This window comes from Pongo pygmaeus, chromosome 18 (genome assembly GCF_028885625.2).
Source record: "Pongo pygmaeus isolate AG05252 chromosome 18, NHGRI_mPonPyg2-v2.0_pri, whole genome shotgun sequence".
In the NCBI taxonomy this organism is placed as follows: domain Eukaryota; kingdom Metazoa; phylum Chordata; class Mammalia; order Primates; family Hominidae; genus Pongo; species Pongo pygmaeus.
The window spans coordinates 6,022,648-6,028,689 of record NC_072391.2 but is presented as its reverse complement, the minus strand read 5'-3'; the positions used below and the strand labels follow the sequence as shown (position 1 = coordinate 6,028,689).

Below are 6,042 nucleotides of genomic sequence, written 5' to 3'. Positions count from 1 at the left end.
TGGGGGGTGTACACCCCCTTTCATATTTGATACCATCCTCTTCCCCCCTGGATATTAGGAACAATATCAGGAAGGGACGTAGAGACCCTGCGACCTTTGCTGTCATACAATTGTCTCTCCCCTAGATATTAGGAAAAATGTCACTGGGGATGTGAACAGCCCTGCGATATTGAGAATAGTATCATCCTCTCCCCCCTTGCATATTGGGAACAACATCACAGGTGGGGTGTACTGCCTCTGCGATATTGGGGGTAAAATTTTCCTCTCTTCCCCTGGACATCAGGAAGGGTATCAGAGGGGGAGGGTGTGCATTCCCTGCCATATTCAACGTAACTTCATCCTCTCCCTCCCAGGGTATTCAGAACAATAGGACAGGAGGGGTGTACGCCAACTGCGATATTGAGAGTCGTATCATCCTCTTTCGCTCTGGATCTTAGGAACAATATCACAGGGTTGTGTACACCCCCTGCGATATTGGGAGTACTATCATCCTCTCTCCCTGTGGATATTAGGAAGAGTATCACAGGGCTGTGTAAACCCCCTGCGGTACTGGGAGTAATATCATCCTCTCTCCCTCTGAATAGAGGAAGATTTTCACAGGGGTGTGTACACCCCCTGCGATATTGGGAGTAATGTCATCCTCCCCAAACCTGGATGTTAGCAACGAGATCACAGAGGGGGTGTACACACCCTGCGACATTGGAAGGAATATGATCGTCTCCCCACCTGGATACTGGGAAAGAAAGATATCACAGCGCGGGTATACGTTCCCTACGCTGTTGGCAGTAATCTCATTCTTTTCCTGTCTGGATATGAGGAAGCATATCACAGGGGAGCTGTACAATTACTTCGATATTGGGAGTAATATCATCCTCTATTTTCCTGGATATTGGGCACAAAAACACAAAAGGGTGTACAACCCCTGCGATCTTGGGAGTAATAGCATACTCTCCTTCCCTGGATGTTAGAAAACAGTATCATCAGGGCTCAACACCCCCCGCGATAATGGGAGTCATATTTACTCTTTCACAGGCCATTTGGAACAATACAACAGGGGGTGTTTACAAACAGGGGTGGTGTACACCCCTGTGATATTGGGAGTAACATCATTCTCCCCACCTCCGGATATTAAGAACAATATCCCGGCGGGAGGTGGTACACCCCCAGTGATATTGCGAATAATGTCATCCTCTCCTTCCCTGGATATTAGGAACAATATCACAGGGGGGTGTACACCTTCTGTGATACTGGAAGCAATATCATCCTCTCCCCCGCTGGATATTAGAAAAAAATATCACTCACGGTGTACACCCGCTGTGATATTAGGAAGAATATTACAGGGTGTACACCCACTCTGACTTTAAGAGAAATAGCTCCCTCAAATGTCCCAAACAATATCACAGGGTATACAATGATATTTCCCTAGGATATTACAAATACTATCACAGGGTGTACACCCACTGTGATAACACGAGTAATAATACATCCCAAGGATACTACCAAGAATATCACAAGGCTGTACACCCACTATGACATCGGGAGTGATATCTCCCTAGGATACTACGAACACCATCACAGAATGTACACACATGGTGCGCACGCACGGTGATATTAGGAGTACTATCAACGCAGGACATAGTCAATAAGACCACAGGGAGTACATACCTGATGTACACCCACGGCGATGTTATGAGAACTACCTCCCTAGGATAATACGAATAACATCACAGAGTGGACACACATGGTATACACCCACCGTGGCACTAGGACTAATAACTTTCTGAGATATTACCAGTAGCATCACACAACAGAAACACATGGTGTACACCCACTGTAACCTTAGGTGTAATTTCTCCCTACGATATTACGAGTAACATCTCAGTGCATACACACATGGTGAACACCCACTGTGACATTAAGGGTAATATCCCCCTAGGATATTACCAATAACATCACCGGGTGTCCACCCATGGTGTACATGCTCTGTGATGTTAGGGATAATAACTCCCTAGGATATTATGAATAATACCGCAGGGTGTACAGAAACTCTGATATTAGAGGTAATATCTCTCTAGGATATTATGAATAATATCACAGGGTGTACCCCCACTGTGATACTGGGAGCAATATCTCTCTAGGATACTACGAATAATATCAGAGTGTACACCCACTGTGATCATAGGAGAAATATCTCTCTGTGATATTACGAATTAGATCACAGAGTGTACACACATGGTGTACATCCACTTTGATATTAGGAGTAATCTCTTCCTAGGACATTAAAATAACATCACAGAGTGTACACCCACTGTAATATTAGGAATCGTATCTCCCTAGGTGATTACAAGTAATATCACAGGGTGTACACCCACTGTGATATTAGGAGTAATATCTTCCTAGGGTATTATGAATAATTTCACAGTCTCTACACACATAATGTACACTCACTGTGATATTAGGAGTAACATCTACCTAGTAGATAACAAATAACATCGCAGGGTGTACCCCCACTTTGATATTAGCTGTAATATTCCTCTAAGTTGTTACAAATAAGATCACAGGGTGTAGAAACATGGTGTACACTCACTGTGATACCAGGAGTCGTATCTCTGTAATATATTATGAATAATATCACAGGTTGTACACCCACTGTATTATTAGGAGTCATATCTCTGTAGGACATTACAATTAATATCACACGGTGTACAGCCACCCTGATATTAGGAGCAATATCTTTCTAGGATATTACAGATAATATCACAGGGTGTACGCCCACTCTGCTGTCAGGAGCAATATCTCCCTAGGATATCAAAAATCCTATCACGGGGTGTCCAATCTCTGCCTTCCAGGTTCGAAGGGATTCTCCTGCTTCAGCCTCCCGAGTAGCTAGGGTTCCGCGCCACCACACCCGGCTAATTTTTTTTTATTTTCACTGGAGACGGGGTTTCACCCCGTTGGCCAGGCTGGCCTGGAACTCCTGACCTCAGGTGATCCATCAGCCTTGGCCGCCCAAAGTGCTGGGATTACAGGTGTGAGGCATGGTGCTGGGCCAAGAGTTATATATTCAATTCATTTGGAAACACAGCTCCCATATTTGAGTGTGCATGTACTTTTATGAAGAAATGATGTCAGAAAACCTAAGGATGATAATAAATATGAAAAGTAACAGGCACGTTAAAAGGTCTTCTGATTGAGAACTATAAGCTTCGATTTCGTTTATAGATAATGGGGTCCTAGCTCTTGTGTCGTCCTTTTACATGTTCTACATCAAAGGAATTTGTAGCACGGTGTCAGAATAAAATAGAGTGTATTTCACGGCTTCTTAATTTCTTTCAATTAGACTGAGATCTTTTTCTTAAAGAGAGAAGGACATTTTCATTGCATTGTATTTTTTCTGAAAAGAGTAGGCCGTATTTTACTGAGATCACGGATTTGTTATATATGACGTTTTGGTCTTCTAATATTCTTCAGTGGATTTTCTCTAAAGTAGCATGTACAGAAAGACTTGTATAGTAAAAAAGTAAACCACGTAATAATTCTGAGATTTTTGGAATTGTCACAGCTGAGAAACATTGCTGGCGGTTTATGGTCCGCAAGTGTGAAAATGTTCCCTGTGAATTCCTTGCGTCCAGCATTAAGGGCTGGTTTTTCTCTTTTATTTTTCCAATCCTCTTTCCTTCTCAAGGTGTCCAAGACACACAGAGCCACGGAATCTCACAGGTGTCTGAGAATTCCTCCTCCTGGGACTCTCAGAGGATCCAGAACTGCAGCCGGTCCTCGCTTTGCTCTCCCTGTCCCTGTCCACGTATCTGGTCACGGTGCTGAGGAACCTACTCAGCATCCTGACTGTCAGCTCTGACTCCCCCCTCCACACCCCCATGTACTTCTTCCTCTCCAACCTGTGCTGGGCTGACATGGGTTTCACCTCGGCCACGGTTCCCAAGATGATTGTGCACATGTAGTCGCATAGCAGAGTCATCTCTCATGCGGGCTGCCTGACACAGATGTCTTTCTTGGTCCTTTTTGCATGTATAGAAGACATGCTTCTGCCTGTGATGGCCTATGACTGCTTTGTAGCCCTCTGTCGCCCTCTGCACTCCCCAGTCATCGTGAATCCTCACCTCTGTGTCTTCTTCGTTTTGGTGTCCTTTTTCCTTAGCCTGTTGGATTCCCAGCTGCACAGTTGGATTGTGTTACAATTCACCATCATCAAGAATGTGGAAATCTCTCATTTTGTCTGTGACCCCTCTCAACTTCTCAAACTTGCCTGTTCTGACAGCGTCATCGATAGCATATTCATAGATTTCGATAGTACTATGTTGGGTTTTCTTGCCATTTCAGGGATCCTTTTGTCTTACTATAAAATTGTCCCCTCCATTCTAAGGATTTCTTCGTCAGATGGGAAGTAGGAAGCCTTCTTCACCTGTGGCTCTCACCTAGCAGTTGTTTCCTGATTTGACGGAACAGGCATTGGCATGTACCTGACTTCAGCTGTGTCACCACCCCCCAGGAATGGTGTGGTGGCATCAGTGATGTACGCTGTGCTCACCCCCATGCTGAACCTTTTCATCTACAGCCTGAGAAACAGGGACATACAAAGTGCCCTGCGGAGGCTGCGCAGCAGAACAGTCGAATCTCATGATCTGTTCCATCCTTTTTCTTGTGTGGGTGAGAAAGGGCAACCACATTCAATCTCTACATCTGCAAATCCTGCCCCTTAGTCACATTATTTTTGTGGCTTGATGGCTTTTATTCCTTTCCGCGTTTCCTTTGTGAATATTGCTTTCTTCGTTATGCCTTTAACTGGAATGGGTGAGTATTCTGGGATCCTTTGTTTAGCAGAAACCTCATGACAGAATCCTCTATGCCTAGGCGGCCCCTTTTAGTTTCTGAGCAATAAACCTGTCATCCAGGTGGAATCACAACCATCTTTTTATATATACGAAGTCCTCACTTCACTTTGGAATTCCCTGAAAACTGACTTTATGGAAACCATGTACAGGAGCTCCTCCAACATCGTTGGTTGTTCAAAGTTGTGTAGTTATACTGTTGATGAAAAATAAGTGGTTTCACTATACATAATTTTGCTTCGAGGTGAAGTTTCCAAGAGACTTTCAAAGATGTTAAGTGAGTACATACTGTACATCAAATTCATATCCTTTTCCACAGTTCATGTGGAATTTCTTTATAAACTGCTTCTAGAGAATCTACTTAGGCAGGTTATGTGTAGAGATCCAGTCGCCGTTCCTCAATCTTGGCTTTGAGTCAAATCACCTGGGGAGCTTACAAATGATGAGGCCTGGGTCTCAACACCAGAGATTCGGATTTCCTTGCACCTGTGTGAGTATGTAAATTTTTTTTTTTCTTATAAACACCAGAGATGTTTCCAATGACGAAGTTTTTAGAGACGTCAAGCTCCAATGTGTAAGAACAAAAATTAATTGTAACATGATTTCTTCAAATATTATCTTCAAATGCATTGTCTATCAACACCATACAAATGTTTATTATGCTGTTTTTTCTTACCATTTCGTATTTTCTATTTCTTTCTTTTCCTTTTTTTTTTTTTTTTTTTTTGAGTAAGATTTTCACCTTTCTTGCCCAGGCTGGAGTTCAATGGCACGGTCTCGGCTCACTGCAACCTCTGTGTCCTGTATTCAAGCAATTCTCCTGCCTCAGTCTTCCAAGTAGCTGGGATTACAGGCATGCGCTGTCATGCCTGGCTAATTTTATTTATTCATTTATTTTTTTATTGTTAGTAGAGACAGTGTTTCTCCATTTTGGCCAGGCTTGTCTTGAACTCCCGACCTCAGGTGATCCACCCGCTTCCGCCTCCAAAAGTGCTGGGATTACAGGCATGAGCGACCCCGCCCTGCCACCACTTAGAATTTACATTTCACATTTGTTGAAGTTATAGATTTATACACACATTGATTGCTACTTTGTTATACACTTGCATATACATAAGATGTGAAATAGAAAAGAATAAAATGGGCACAGTATCCCTGAAGTTTCACATTCCAAGACATTTTAAAAATACTT

The 6,042-nt window shown here is 43.1% G+C and overlaps 1 pseudogene; it reads left to right on the top strand.

The window, feature by feature from the left end:
• Window positions 1-596: 596 nt before the first annotated feature.
• On the top strand, window positions 597-4,721 carry LOC129026389 (olfactory receptor 7E24-like; annotated as a pseudogene).
• Window positions 4,722-6,042: the final 1,321 nt, after the last annotated feature.